The following is a 16,869-nucleotide window of genomic DNA, read 5'->3' as shown; positions in this document are numbered from 1 at the left end:
ACTTCGCATCGGTTACTAAAATGTATAGACTAGTTTCTTAGTAATCTAGGTGCTACAAAGTAAAAAATTACAAATAAAATACTCATATCACACTTGTCTTTATACAAAAAATCTAAAATTATTAAACGTTACTTAGAAGTACTATTAAACGTGAAATTAAAATGGTTTTAATTGCATATGCATGCAAATGAAAAATTCCAAGGTTCTTTCATTAAAAGATAGAAACTGTGTTAACATTTTATCCATTTTGTTTTCAGTTCACTACAAATATTAAAAACTCAAAAATCTGATGTAACTTGTAAAAATTTGCTGAGTATTCATTTTACAGCGCATGTGCTGTAGATATCTAGTGATGTCCAACATTTTTCGATGTATCGAGATACTGAGTAATTTTAAGTTTAATAAAATGTATTATATTATTGAAATGCTCACAAAATAATGAAGTAAGACTACTTTATAATTAAAATGTTTGTGCGTACCTTTCAAGTAAAATACATTTTTGTAAGCACTTTTATGAAACAACAGACATGCAAAAAACATCCAACAAAGTTGTCAAGTCTCAATCATCAATTTCTATATCTCCTTGTGACATTATAATAACACTAACACAAGGAAACACATATGTCAACAATTCAAAAGTCATGTAACAGTAAAATCATGAACTCGATAGACATCGAATCGCTGTAAAATGTTCGTAGCAACACTAAAGGCAGAGTTTCCGTAGTCTGTAGTCGACGCTATGCGGCTACGCCCGTGTCACAACTGCTAAGATATTTAGAGCAAAACATTTGTAATATATGAACTGTTTTTCATATAATTTTTAATTACTAGGGGCTTGTAATGAATTAAAACATAGTGTTCCTGTGAAGTATAGGCGCGGGAGGATTTTGACACATGTGGCAAAGAGGTATAAGGTTCGATACAGCGTGGCATAAGCCTGGCTAGTTCGTGTTTGGTTCTTTGTGCGTCAAAATGACACGGTAAGTTTTTTTTTTCGGTATAATTTATTGTAATAAGCCAGTTTTATGTTGCCTAGTAGCGGTCTTTAAGAGAATCGGGGCGAGCTTAAACGGCCTAAATTTTAACAAGGGCTTTATTGTTTGTTTCCTGAATACTGCTAAGTGTGAGAGTAATCTGAGAGATATTGTTCTAAATGAATTCAGCGCGTTATGTTATAATGGCCACTTTGTATTGCGTCGTATTACAGATACCTATAAAAAATATGTTAAAAATGCGTCGTCATTTAAGAGTATCGATTGAATATGATTTTTCATAATATTGTCCTATTACTATAATTTTGTAGGACAGCCATAGAATGCCTATGACTGTAGACATGGAGACGCCTTATGATATAAACTACGTTCGAAAGCCAGGTTTACTTATGTTATTTTTATAAATACAAATAATGGAGCTATCTACTTCAATACGGTCCATAGATTATACTTTCAAAGAATATTTCGTTTTAAATTAGTTAAATGTCTGTAATTTCAATGAGAATTTCAACATTTCTATTTGGTTTATTTTCAAATGTATTTGGTAAAATCACAGCGACACTAACAAAATAAACATAGGTAACTAAGCTTTCACAGCATTTACCATAAATATAAAGTAATAAAATATAATAGTTTAAAAAAACTATAAAACACGCTTTAACAAAAATCATATTTTGCAAATTGAAAACTGGAATAATTTTATCAAATTAGTGTATTGTCATCGGTCCTCAATAAATCTACAAAGTTTGAACGAAATCTGGCCGTTTAAAGTGGGTCAAAATCGCGCCCAAAGAAGTCAGTTACAAACAAACAAACATACAAACAAACAAACATACAAACAAACAAACATACAGGTGAAGCTAATAAAAAGCGTGTAAAAATCGCAAAAATAAGGATTATTGTTCTGGACTATTGATTAATTAGAGACCCCTGTCTGCGGGGCGGTAAAGCTTCCGGGAAAGACTGATTTTTATATTTAGATAAGCACGCAGTTCAGCGACAGTTTGCTTCCAATTTCTTATGTCAATACAATGTAATGACTCATTCAAAGGAGGAAACAGCTTTTGTGGATTTGATTAATGCAGCAGCTGTATTATAAGAGTTTTAAACTTCGCATTGCTTCGGTTTAATTTAAATACTTGATATATAATAATGTCTTAATATTTATGTTAACTATAATAATTTGAAAATGTTCTTAGTTTATTTTTGTACCTGAAATTAAAAAAAAACTCTAATACAAGGAGGAGAAATATAGAAGGTGGTTGATGTTCTTAGATAATAAGTTATGTATATTAAGATTGTATTTTTTTTTATTTGTCTATGTAAAAAATTATAATTGTATTTGAATCAAATAATAAGATTTCAAATAAAAGGAATTCGGGGTATTTTTTATAGATGTAGTAAGTACCTTATGAACTTTACTACCATTTTATTATTATCTCCATAGTATCATCATACTAACAACATGCATATATAATAATAGAGTATTTATATTTACTATTTCTTCCTTTAACTATGTAGAAATCAATACTATCTTCATATGCAATGTTCGTTGGTTTCAAGTTGTAAGGCGTCGTATAGACCAAAGTAGTTTCAATGAAACCAGTTTTTATTATATTTCTAACAAAGTTGTTTGATAAGACAGTAAAATATTTGGGTGTGAATTCTTAGTTAAAATTAACTTGCAAATATACAATCCAATTTTCTGTTTACAAACTCTTTAAATCACGCCACTCGCTTTAAATACGTTTAGATATTATTAAAATTTATATATATGGTCAATAAGTTTATGGATAATTTAAGGATAGGATACTGAAATGAAAAAACATTTTATTGTAAATTAAGAATTGTTTGTCTACAATCTACATTATTATTAGTATTCATACATAAAATTGTGCTCCATATAACTAGAGGGTATATAGGGAGCAAAGTTCATGATTCCATATAGTCTAGTATAAACAGCGCTTAATGTATTCATTTCACTGGATCGTCGCCAGTTCTTTCAAACTGAAGCTTTCAAGCTTTCAAACTCAATTGCGTCGTTCATGCTCAGTTCTTCTGATAAATTAGTATAGCTGTTGTACTAAACCCGTTTAATTTCAAGAGGGTTTTCTGTGACATACCAAAATGCATTAAATTGCATTTTCTATCCAGTGTGTTGTATAAATAAGTTTTAGAATAACAATCCTTAGCAATACAAGTAATATACAGTTCTTTCGTTCAAGATCGTTTTCTTCTACAAAAATAGATATTATTTCAAAATAAAAGTTGTTAGAAAATCATATTTTGTTAAATTCTTTACATATTTAGCTGTCGTGCAAAGGAAAAAAATCTGGTAAAGTACCTCGAATAAAAGATGGATGAAAATAAAATTAATTCGGGCGCAAACTCAAGCTTCATACAATCCCCCGCCACAAGACGGATTTCGGCGAAGAAATCCTCGCTCTGTGAGATTACTACAATCTGTTGTGGATATAAATAAGGCTGACTTCGAACGGGACAATTATTGCAAATTTTATTTTTATAAAGCCTATAGGTTACTTTTGGTGGAATATGGCCTGAACCCTCATAGGAGGCCTGTGTCCCAGCAGTGGGAACATATAAGGGCTGATGATGATGATAGGTTACTCGTACTTACGTATTACTCGTAAAAATATGCACAGTTTATTCTTAATCTAATTTTAAACAACATATAACGCATTTTATTTATTATGCAATTCAATCGATTGTGTGTTGTACGAAGCTTGTATACATCTTATATATAAAAATCAATTGCTGTTCGTTAGTCTCGCTAAAACTCGAGAACGGCTGAACGGATTTATTTTATTTTGGTCTTGATATGTCCGTGGAGGTCTAGGGAAGGTTTAAAAACGAGAGAACGATAGGGACAATATGTCGAAAAAAAGCTATGACAAAACTATGGCGTTGCAAAATTCGCCGAGACAGTTATATAATATTTAATACGAGTAATTTTTTATATTAAAGTTTTCTTATAAAATCAGAAGACAAACAATTCATCTAATAATAATTTATATTTTATTTAAGATAAAATTGGGGTTGAATAATGGAATATGCAGTCATTTAAGAATGATTAAAATTGCCTTTTATGTTGCTCCGTGTGTTAATTTCTTTTATTTAAATTGCACTGGGTCGTTTGGCTGAAACATACTTGCACCGATGCCAAATTGAGGACCAGCATAAGCGAAATGATGCCAATGCACTTGATGCAACGCCGCATAAGATATAAGAACATTGAGTTTGTGAACTGTCTGTTGTCCTATAAAATTAGAAAAATAAGTCTGGACTTGAATTACGTCAGCATGTAAATTCTGTGGTTCATGACTTATTGCGTTACTCTTGTTTTTTCCTGGTTACTGGAATTGAACCGCGAATATCTCATAGTACTGCAAACATAAGTTCATAGTACTTTAAGCCTCACAAATATAACTGTACAAACATAAACATAAGAGTATAATAGTGATAGAATAGAATATAATATAAGCGAGTGTGTGAATATGAAATGCATTCACTTACGTGTGTGTGTAAAGTTTTTATTCATTTAATATAATATTTTTTTAGTTCCAAAAAAATATTCGCATTATGGATTATAAACTATAAATGTGTGAAATTTAATTGCCAAATAATTTGCGCATGTAGTTGCGTATGTAGTAAGGGGTACAAAATGTAGGTTAACGAATTATGATAGGATTTCTTTTATGTCTATTCTGATAAATTTATCACGTTCAGATAGAAGTATGACGAGGCACTTAAGCTAATTATTCGATAATTGCAATAATAAATATAATTTTCTTAAAAATTAAGAGGAAGTTCACATATTAATCCTTGTGGATGACAGTCAAATACTCCAAGAATTTGTTGATAAATAACGATGTGATAACGGAAACGTAACGAACGAACGGAAATGAAGCGCCTAATATAAATTAATAGGTAAATATATGCTGTGTATATCCTTGAAAGTCACAAGCTAATATTAATAATGCGACCGATACATAATGCATTCGTAACTAGTTATCGCGCGGGTGAGATACACTATTATCGCATGAGGAATATATATCGCTTTCCGTTTGACCCCAAGTCGATGACTGCATTTCTTGACTATCGAATTAGACAATTATTTCCAAGTGTGACAAATATTGAAGTATTTGCTTATATTGTGTTCGTGTATTAAATAAGATTTTGTTGAATCAATTAATAATAAATTGATTCATCGTAACTATAATCCGGATCAGCTTGTGATTGGTGCTACTCAATGTTATCTAGCTTTATATTAATCACTGTCTCATTGGCAGTGAATACATCTCTAATCCGATACTTAGTAACTCTTCTATAACGCTTAATCCCCTCTACAAAAAAGATTAACACCGCTGAGAATTGCCTTTAATGCATCCATCTGAAAATCTTCAGCGCGGCGAGTATAACATCCCCTTGGCTTAAGTACCGTCATTACGAACTTTTGGATTATGCTTTTACACTATTCGTGTAAGTAAGATTTGTCTAGAATTTATATATACATATTTTTCTCTTTTTATATATCACGTTTGCGAAGTTAATTGTATGATAGCGAGCAACTGGTGTTATTTGGCTCTCATAAATCTGCTTGGTTTCTACAGTATTCATTATATTAACCAATTGGTCATTCTCGCACTTTTTATTGCTCCAATTTCTAAATGAATCCCATATTAGTTGACAATAATAGCAATGTTTTAATATGTGATTTGATCTTTTTTTACACTTCCCAAAAATGACTATAATAGATGGAAACATTTCTCAAGTATATAATATGACATGTCCAATTCCTTATAAAATAAATACATGTTCATGTTGATATTCTGTACAATCCTTTACGTTTTATATATTTTGCGTAACGAATGCCAGCAGAAAACATCTCCATTCATATTGTGTATTCGAGTCACGCACTGAATTTTGCTTCGTGGAAAATGCAAAAAGAGCTAAAAGGTTTTACGATCGGTCCAAAGTTCAGTTGAATGTAAAAGTACCTGTTTAATTTCAAATTATTGATTTCTTGCCCACGCAAGCGGCTCGTAGGTGTGAAGTTAACATTCTTATAAGTATTCTTCTTAAAAAAGCTACACTAATTTTAGCAATTTAGTTTGATAATATAGAAATAAGAAGAAGCTACGGTTCTTTTATATTTTTAGAAGATCGAATCATTTTGCTGTAGTGAGATATTTGCAAGATTTTGTTTATTTGAAGAGGTCTTCAAATAGATGATATGATTATTATTATAGATAATATTCTTTAAGGTCAACCTTTATTACATGTGTTTCGATAAATAAATATTGTATTGTGTCCCAAGGGATTCCCTTTTTAAATTTGTCTACAATGAGAATGTATATTTACAATAAAATGCGTCTTGTGTAGAATATAAAATAATGTAACCTGTCATGTTTTCTAACAATTCAAAAAAAATATTGTGCATATCAATAATAGCAAATCATAATAATATGTTATACTTTAATGTGTAAAATTCCATCACGTGCGTAAATACTCGTATAGCTTAGCTGAAACCTGCGTTAACATTCCGAAAGAATTTACGCGTACAATGATATAATAAATTGTATGTTTACCACATATATTTCACCTTTGCTTGTTATTATAGCATTTTCATAGGTGATTTTTTTTCACGAAAAAATGTATGACATTTTTTCTTAATAGTCCTAATAATAATTGCAACTTATTAAGCGTAAAATGTTTGCCGTTCTATATCGTACAAAATATATCTTGTGATAGTTAGTGCACCAACGATATAGCAATTAAAGCTCAAATGTGAGATGTACAAGGTTAAATGAGAGCATAATTCAAAATCCAATATTACAGAGTTTAAATTGAACTGCAAAAACACGAGATGCGGCGTGATTGTGGCTTGAAATGCTATGTTTTCATTTCAGTAGTTTCATCCACCGAAAATGCGCGTGATAAATTTGTAAATTATAAATATTTTACTGGAATTCTGTATTGTGATTGGAATATCGAATGTGCCTCAGGTATTGTGTGTTTACATTGTTATCGATTGATTTATTTTTATTTGCGTTGCAAAGAGAGGTTTTTAAATTGAACTATCTCTGTTTCTGTTGTTCTCAGAGAAATAATCAGATTTTATTGCAGTTTCTTTTTATTCAAAAGCGGATTTAATAGGGATGGCTTTTAGAAGAACTGAACAGTAGAGACTTTTCTTGGATAAACTGTTTTTTTAATATTTGCTATAAATACAATAAATCCTTTCTTAAAGATATCAAAGTTTTATTTAATCGGCTCTCAGAGAAAATATCAACTATAATCAAATGACAATATTCAAATTTAAATATACAGTACCGCTTTATTGATAATGTAGTTAAGTTTAAAACTGAAATACAGATTTTGTGCTCTAATCTCTAAATAACAAAATTTAGAAACATGCTAATATTCTGTTACAAATTCAACAAACTCGATTAGTAATTGAGTAAAAAGCGACTATGGTAAACTCACATAACGACAGGATTTATACATGCAATTAATCATAATATTTCGTCTGTTTTATGGCCAATCCGGGTTATTTTAATACTGCTTTTGGTTAGTATAAAAGCTGAATCGACATGCAAGGCTTATTAAAAAATTAGGGGTCATTTACTTCTGTGGGAAAAGGCCGTATTAAATTTATTTCACTGGACATTTAATTGAACTGGCGGACATTGTAAACTATTTAAATATAGTAGAAGTTAGAAAATCTGTATTTGATTTTAGCGTCGTAGAGCATCTGAGTAGGTCATTCATTGCCTCCCTTATGGCTGCAAGACCTATGTTTGAATTTCGATTATGATATATACATATTATCACTGAATCAATAGATAATCAATCGAAGATCGATAAAGAGACTTATGGAAATCGCCTATGAAAATAACTAAGTATTAGATATTTGATTATTATTATGTTTGCGTGTTTGCCAATTTGTGGAGGGAGTAAATCAAGCAATCAAGAGTAAATCAATTTTGAATTAATTGCTATGGCATTATAAACCGTAATGATAATCTTATCAATAGTATCAATATTTCAAAGCTGATATATATTTGTTACTAGTTTCAGTACATAACGACGTCGGTTATTGATTTTTTACTCAAGAGAAAATTGTATGTGAATAATGTGATATACATTAAAAGGTCTAAACCTAAATTGAACCTTATTCGACATCCTTTTTCGTTGGCGTAAAAACTAATCATTCATTTGTTTTTTTTCAACAATTCATCAAGTTTTTTGTTATGGAAAAAAATCTAATTTTATTCATATCCACTTAGAATTCCGATTCCTTACAAGTAGCTTTATATTACTTATAATTCATTTACTTTTCTCCTCTGCACGAATTGCTTGTAGAAAAGAGAACGAAGTACGTTGACTCGAGAGCTCTTAATTATTTATTCATAAAAGGTGGCTCGGGTAACTCGCCTCTTTATTTGGGTACAAGGAGATTAAGGAATATTTATACTGTTATATAGATTTGTACAAACCCCAGTAAAGCTAGCAAGGAATAAGATTAGAACCCTTGTGGAGATTAAAATTTGGAGAGTAAGGGTCGTAATAATGCTCTGAATTGAGGTCGGCGCGGTGTATAATATAATCTATGGGTTAAAGGTTTTAGCGGCTGGACCAACATATTTGCTGCACTTTTTAGTACGTACAGGAGTGGAACCATGACGCCTTAAAGCAGTAATAATTCCAGTGTATGAAAGTGATAGTTATAAATGACATAATATTATATAGAATATTATAAAGTCCTTTCACTCCGCCATTAGTACTGCTTATGTTTCAGAAAGACATTATTATTTTATGACATTATAATCATCATATTCTCAACGTTTTAAAACTTGATGCGTTACGGAGGACTTTTCTTGTAAATATTTTTTCGAAGTACTAAGTACTTTATAGGCCCAAGGTACAGTTATTGCGCCAGAGATACAATTCCCTTATCTGTGCCATTCAAACTTGTGAGTGATGACTGAAATTCTTTATCGCCAACCTCTTTACATTATCTTAAAATCGTCGCAAACAGCACTGATTGGATAACGTTAAGATATGAGTGTGAAAGTGCAGTTCAATTAAATTTTTTGAACCCCCTGCGTAAACAGAAAAAGAGACTTATTATTTTTTTATTCATATAATATCTGTTTTTGTTTCCATAACGACCAGTATACAATATCATTATTGTCTAAGCATACATTTCCAAATTGTAGAATAATTTAGTGTCTACCGTTGTAATTACATGCTAAGCATATAGTGTGGATAGCAATACGAAACTATAATTTTAACGCTAATGTCTTTCAATTTTGGAATCCCAAATGTGGAGCATTACGCTTTGTATATTATAACTAAATTGGAATGTTTAGTATTAATGCTATTAAGCAAATCTAATGTTAGTCTATGTAACTTAGTCAATTAGGGAGAAGGCTATTAAATGTCTGTTAATATAACCAATAATGCGGACTTGATGACATTACTATGCAGATTGCTTCATACCTTATCACAGTTCCAGCTTCAGAATGCCTTCTTAATTCACCTTACTAATATAGTAAATGCGAAAATGCATTTATTAGTTGTTCTATCACAAAACAAGGAGCAAATCTGGCTTCATTGGCTTTAAATAAAAAAGTGTCAATAAAACAAAAATAATTCAATTTATAATCTCCTGTCTGTTTTTTCAATATTCATTAGAATAAAAGTTTAGTAACAATAAGATAAGATAATACTAGATAATAATAAAATAAAATATTCTAACTTGAATATCAAAACAGCGTACTACGGATAAAATAGACCAAGCCGGGTTAAACTAATCGGGTTCCTTGACAGTATAATTGATGTAAAAAGCTTAACAAAGAAGCCTTTCCACTGATAATAGCATACTTGTTTAATGGAAATATGTACCTATCACACATAGCTGCTACGACTTTGTCTGGATTCAATAATTTAGTAGAAAAAAATGCAAATATTCTAGAAGATACTTACAAATAAGTCATCATCATCATAATCTCAATATAAAAAAGTATGTTATCTTAAAAAAAATCAACTTTTACTTTTATTTTCGTTGATACGATAGTTTTATGACATGTGATATTCAAATATGTATGTTGAGTGAAATCAGTATTCATATTACTTCATAGTAAAATGCTGACTAGAATTTCAACCTTTGTCAGTGTGAATATTTTAATGCTTGAAACCTTTCGTACCGCTTGGTATCAGGCGCACTAGTAATAAAGACAAAAGCTAAAATTATAATGAATTGTGAATAATTAACCTTGCTTCGAAACAGTGAATTAGATGCTTGTAACAAATTAAAACCGTTACTTCGTTTGAATCTTTATGATATTGTTTATGGAGATTTCTATTAAAGATCTAAAGAAAAGTTAAATTAATAAAGTTTTTTTTTTAATACATGTGAAGAATTACAAACAATCTTCATTAGATTTTGTTACTCTGTCATATTATATTGTCGAGTTTACATAAAATATATCTTCAACACCAACAACTTATTTCTTATAGAACTCGTTTAAAACTTATGAGACGTCCTTCAAAAATTCATAAAGATCTATTCTTCAAGTTTATACAAAAACTCACGAACTTTCTTTAATTTAATATTTAATAAGGTTTTACTAAGACGCAGCAAGACGGAAGAGTACCTAATATGCGCAGTAATGAATAAAACGTGAATATTGTAGAGATGAAAACTATTTCAAAGCCTTTGAAAAAATTCTGTTTACCTACTTTAAACATTAAAGAGTTCATTACGTAGATTTTCTATTGTCTTTCTGACTCGCGGATGTGCGCGTGGACGGTATGTATGTATGTGTTTCATAGTTGCTTTAACTAAAGCATTCATGTCTCTTTCAACAATTCTTTTAAAACAATACATTTTCATGAGTTTCATAAATCTCAGTGACATTTTATACAATATTAGAATTATTAGAAGCATTAAATTTAAAGCAGAAAATTAAAAGCACTTACCTATACTAGAAAATAGTCATAATAATATGTACGGTGTAGGCAACATTGTAGAATACTGTATCTAACTAAATTACTCAAACTTGTATCATATATAATCACAAAACAATTATTCAGCGTGTTCCTTTTTATCGTAAATAGTGCGAATAATTTATCCTTTTTGGGTACTGCACATTTCGAATTTGGGCATGATAGCATTTCCGGTCGTTTTTGAAATTCATTGTGTTCAAATTTACAGTCATCTGTAACCATTTTGCTATAGTGTCTTAGAATCGCATAATCTTTTTGAACGGATTGATCTAAAAATAATATTTAGATGAGCATACTAAAATTTTTCAATTTACAACTCTTTGCCTAATGTCTATATCTAAAATGACTTGTTTATTGAAAAAAACTTGAATAAGTTGAAACTAAAAGGTTCGGATTTATCTAATATTATAGACACCGCAATCATTTAAATCACCTTGACCTCTGGGAGCGTCTCATTCTGTTGCAAGCCGACCCATTCAAAGCGCTTACAAGGCCATACCACTAATCTTTCAGGGTTTGAACAATATTTACATCCCAAAATAAGCAAATGATGGATTCGTTACATGAAAAAAAACTATGAATCTGATATGGATTAGAAAATAAGAGGTATAAATGAAATATGAATTTTTTACGTCTAGCCTGATGGGTATTTTTCTAGAAAGGTCTCTTTGTTACGCCAAACCTAAACTGGAATTTTTTCCGGAAATTTTTTGACCCCGCAAAACTTTTAAAGAAGCACTTTTCAACTTACGTAATATCTTACTTTGATGTTTTTCTTTGAACCAAACACCGACTGCTTTCTAAACTGCGGTGGACCCATTATTTTTAAATTACGTATTAATTACGTAGTTGAGGTCTCTATTTTGGCGTTGAAAAGGTGGTTTTGCCGGAAGTTATAACTAAGCAGCGGATATTACGTTATCTTGAGGCGGAAGCTACTCCGACCCCTGTACGATAAGGGTAGGTTGTCTTTGTGCAAAATACATGTTATTATGTACCATCACATATACTACCTACATGGTATGTTACATTATATATGCGAAATTTCAACAATATTTCTGTTTTAAACATAAAACTAGCGGAACACCTCTGCTGCATATGATATAGCCTGTAGCACTCAGATTACGTACAATATATGTATTCTACGTTGAAAGAATGTTTGAAATCAGTCCAGCAGTTCCAGAGATTAATGCGTGTTAACAAATTCTTCAGCTTTATTATTAGTATATATTTGACTTATTGGATAAGTAATACGTAAGTGAAGTAATTAATTCTACTTTTAAATTGTCATTTAATTAAAGATAATTTAAAGGTAAAATTAGCTTGCTCAACCGAACAAATTAAGCTACTCCTAGATAATTCAATTAGTGAATTGTATGATCTAGTTTAATTTGTATTATCCAGTTAAATTTCAGTTTTTCGAGTTACATATTGCACATCTGAATAAACAATCTGAACGAATAGGTATTAAAACACTAAATTATTCTAGAAACAGCTAAAGAATTATCAAAAACAATGCAATTACAGTCCAATGTTCATTAAACTTCAAAGGAACGCGACCCACTTCCATTGAATACAGAATATAGGAATTTGCGTTGTACAGTCAAAAGGTGAGAATCCCATTATAATATTGAAGAAATTCCATTACGTCGTCATCTTATCAATATAACCTTCGTGACCCACCTCATTCCACGCGAATGGTATAAATGGTGCAGACAGCGTATACTTAATATCGATTACAGCGGTTTATTTTTGATCTAGGACTTTCCCATTGGAAAGGCCTGTCGCCAGGAGGATCGATCGTGGCCTGAGCTACCTAGCAATTGCTTAATTGTTTTATGAATACCGGTGGAAACACTATGAGTTTCTATATAAATATAAATTTAATTGTCAATGTTTATGCTCTGAATTAAATTAATTTCAATACATACGATATTTACATTTATATGTTAATGTTAAAAATTTATGTATTAACAAAAAAAAAATACATATATAAATTAATTAACTTGACAAACACACACACATAAACACACACAAACACACACACACACACACACACACACATACACAGAGAGGCACACTTATACGTAAAAAATTGTAATAAGTAGTATAGCAGCATGAATTTATTTATTTTATAATGTATAATAATTAATTAGTAAAGTTGTACTTTTTTAAACCTACCGGAAGAAACTTGTTCCCACGACACAGGGAATCCTAGTGTGGGAGCAAGGGTTCTTAATATATATATATATATATATATATATGTAACAAAATTTTTTGATAAATAAATTATTGTGTATTGTTTATTGTTATTATTGTTGTATTTTGGCACGTATTATTGGATCATAAGGACTTAATTTTATTATCTTGGATAGTCATCATATCTTTTGTCTTAAATGATTATGAAGTAGACAGATATATGTGGTATATAACTGTCTTCAGATCTTGTAAGATCTTTCATTTGACAGCAAGCAACAGCTATTCTTATCAAATAATTGCAACAGATTAAAAGGGAACCGGAAAGCTTAGAAAGAGATTCTGGATCGTTACGTCTTGCGCAAGGATATACGCCATAGAGTAAAGAAATACATTGAATACTATACGCATTGCATCGGATCGAGCCAAGTCTTAACAAGGACGTTGAAAACTATCGCGCAATAACGTTGCTGCCAGGAATTTTGGTTCTACTGTATAATTTTGGTTTCAAATAAACCGATATTATAAAATATGAGTTGAAAATAAATTTACCGCTGCTAATTTACCTGATATATACAAAGTTGTTTATCGAGACTGATTTATTAAAAAGGGTCATCGAATAATAAAATCATTTGAAAAACGAATGTGTAGCTAAAAATTAAGATACATAGATAGATTCTTTAAAAATTACAATAATGCTCAAGATGTAATACGCACAACACAGTCAATAGGCGTTTTGTTCCCCGGTGTTTATAAATAAATGTGACATTTACACAAGTAGACGTCGGTTCAGAATATGCTTGTGTTAACATAAAAAGACAATGATGAGCGGCACTTGAGATTTTCCACGACAAAAGATAATTACTCTCTCGGTCGAGATAACTAAAGGCAGCTTTAGAAAGGTTCGCTAATTTTAGCGAAACTTGACTCCAAGCGTCATGAATAACAATCGAAAAGATTGGGTCTTCACTTCGGATCTTCATTTAGTCAAGTTGACGGCTTTCTCGGCCCTGCCTCTTCCGATTTTTATGACTCGACGCTTCTGAGGGTCTTTAGGTACATTTTCATGTGTTTTTATTAAACTTGTATAAATACAATACATATAGTACCTTACTATCCTTAGTAAGTTAATATACGTATATATTGTATACGATCCTCAAATGTGAGATTAATTTAGAAGCATGTGAGAATAATAGATTGGCCAGATTTCTCGACCCTTTATTTCCTTTCATTCTAAGTCGAAAATAATTCTGATTAGTTTTTTAATCTTTTTATAAACAATCATGTTTGATTTTACATTGTATAAAGGCTTGAAGCTGAGGCTTGAGGCTTTATTCTTAATCTTTAAGCCTCAGCTTTATAAAAAAAAACTGCATCTTTTGAACCAATTTTAAAATTATTTTAACAAATGGAAACCACAGTATCTGTGCATAGGCAATATTTTATTTTATTTTGAAACGGTGTCATCCCGGGCGGAGCGTCGACGAGCGACTAGTTTATAGAGAAATCTAGAAATATAATATCTTTTCGTTTGAAATGAAATAAATATATCAAAAACTGAGAAGATCCTTCGAAATATGTTTGCCAGCTACTGTATCTAATTACCAATATACGAGGGAGTGAGAAATTCCTATTGATGTCTTCATTTTATGACGAGGGTAGGGATGCCCAACCGCGCATCTGGAATATAAATTACGATTACTAACTAATTCACAATAATTACCAGACTTTTATCTCTATATTGGAACAAACGTTAACTTTTGTATCTATTTTATCTAAATTGTATTCTTCAATTATTGTCATTAATATTGTTCTATTAAAATAGGTTTTCATGTATTTATTTATCTTATATAAATAACAAGACAGGGTAAGAAATAATACTTAAACATTGAAAAATTTCGTGTTTAAACAATAGTTGTGCTGTCACATTGAAAAGGTCACAGAAGGTTAAAAGTACAAAAATATGTTATAAGCTAATTGCAACTCTATGTTATTAGTACAGAAAACTTTAATAGGTACCCGTAATTCAACGAACAGTTCCAGGAAAACTTATAATGACCGGGAATGAGTAACAGTATTATGTTAATACTTTTACCACGAGAGAGACCTACTTCAAGTTTGTTTTCCAAAGAGAAGTCAAACTAAGTTGCACAAGCATTGAAGCTAGAATAACAATGAATGTGTATATCTTTAGAATGCGCTCAGAAAATGTATGACTGCGCGTACATTTTATGTGAAAACTAAATGCATATTAGGTCACCCGGTCAATTACACGTACGATGCAGGCCTTCGTAATGCAGAGTTGGATCAAACGTTTGTAACATTGCTCAAACATTTGTTCATACGTCACAACTTTACGTTTTTAATGGTGGAAGCTCACGCTTAAGCTAGTCGGGAAGGCGCCGCGCACTGCGGTATCCTGACCACGCATGCGTGACTGGAACAGACTAAATGCAACTTTGAGTCTATGCAATAAGATATGTTTTCATTTCTAAATTTTGTAGAAATGTCGCTGAAAGTAATTTGTTCTGAAGAGTCCGGGTAAACTCACTGAATGCAGCGTTCGGTAAACTCTTGAAGTTGTTCTTGAAATAAAATAGAGTAGAAAACAAAGGACATATTAAAATATATTATTTTTTAGTGATTTTATCCGTTAATGTGTTTTTAAGTATAACTATACAGCGTTCCATTGAAATATCGTGCGAATGATAAATTGCGATGTGATTTTACACTTTTTTCGCGAAATAACCTTGAAAATACTCAGTACGCCCGTAATGTTGAAGACGAATTGCTTTTAACTTGAACGTGAACTTTTATATGAATCATAACTTTAGTAATTCTATTATAATAGAGGCTGACTAAAGTTGATGTCATAACAAAAAATAAGTCGACAAAAAATTGTTAATTTGCTTAAAGAAATTTATGAAACACCGCCGTTTGAGTGGCATATTTATAAATTCTCCTATATTATTACCCCCGGCTTCACTCGCGCCGGCTAAAGAAATTCTCATGGAAAAGAGACATTTTACCGTGGTAAAAAGTAGTCAATTATATCTCTCTAGCCTGCCTACTATTTCCATTAAATTGATTAAAAAAACATCAAATTATAGTGCATTTAAAATTATTCATAAACTATTTTGCGTCTACTTCCTTGCTATTCAACATCTTCCGAGGCCTTTATTCCATCCACAATACATCGCCCATACAGTAATTACTGCGCTTCGAGTTTTTAATTTCACCCATATTCTTTGTTTGAATTTTAACAATTCCAAATATGTTCTACGTTTAAAAACAAGCGGTATTGTTATTACAATACGAATTCATTAAACTGGCTGGATTTTTTGGCGCGTGACGCACGCACACATTAATAATTATTTGGACTATAATAATTTTCAGCTAGGTAGCTTGATTCAACACTAATTAAAGCCTGCACTAAACAATGCACGATTATTCAAACAGCGGTTTGTGAAATTTTAATCGTGTGGCCCGTTTCGTATATGAAAACGTTTTCATTATTTTCATAGTTATTTTGTTCTAGTTGTATAAACAATAATGGCGCTATGCATCGGAATGTACTTAGTCTGGCCATAAATACTGTTACACTTAATTATAAAAAAATATTACATTTGAATTTCGAATCTGTCAT

The 16,869-nt window shown here is 30.9% G+C and overlaps 1 protein-coding gene across 2 annotated transcripts in view; it reads left to right on the top strand.

Moving 5' to 3' along the window:
• The first annotated feature begins 728 nt into the window (after window positions 1-728).
• Window positions 729-16,869, top strand: part of LOC119840544 — a 30,187-nt gene continuing 14,046 nt past the window's right edge. For both annotated transcript variants that reach the window (XM_038367227.1, XM_038367226.1), the window contains exon 1: window positions 729-980. The gene's annotated coding sequence lies outside the window, so the exon portion shown is untranslated. The remainder of the gene's footprint in view (window positions 981-16,869) is intronic.

The sequence above is a fragment of the Zerene cesonia genome, chromosome 6 (genome assembly GCF_012273895.1).
Source record: "Zerene cesonia ecotype Mississippi chromosome 6, Zerene_cesonia_1.1, whole genome shotgun sequence".
Taxonomy (NCBI): Eukaryota; Metazoa; Arthropoda; class Insecta; order Lepidoptera; family Pieridae; genus Zerene; species Zerene cesonia.
The sequence above is the reverse complement of the archived record's forward strand: the minus strand, read 5'-3'. Positions and strand labels throughout refer to the sequence as shown.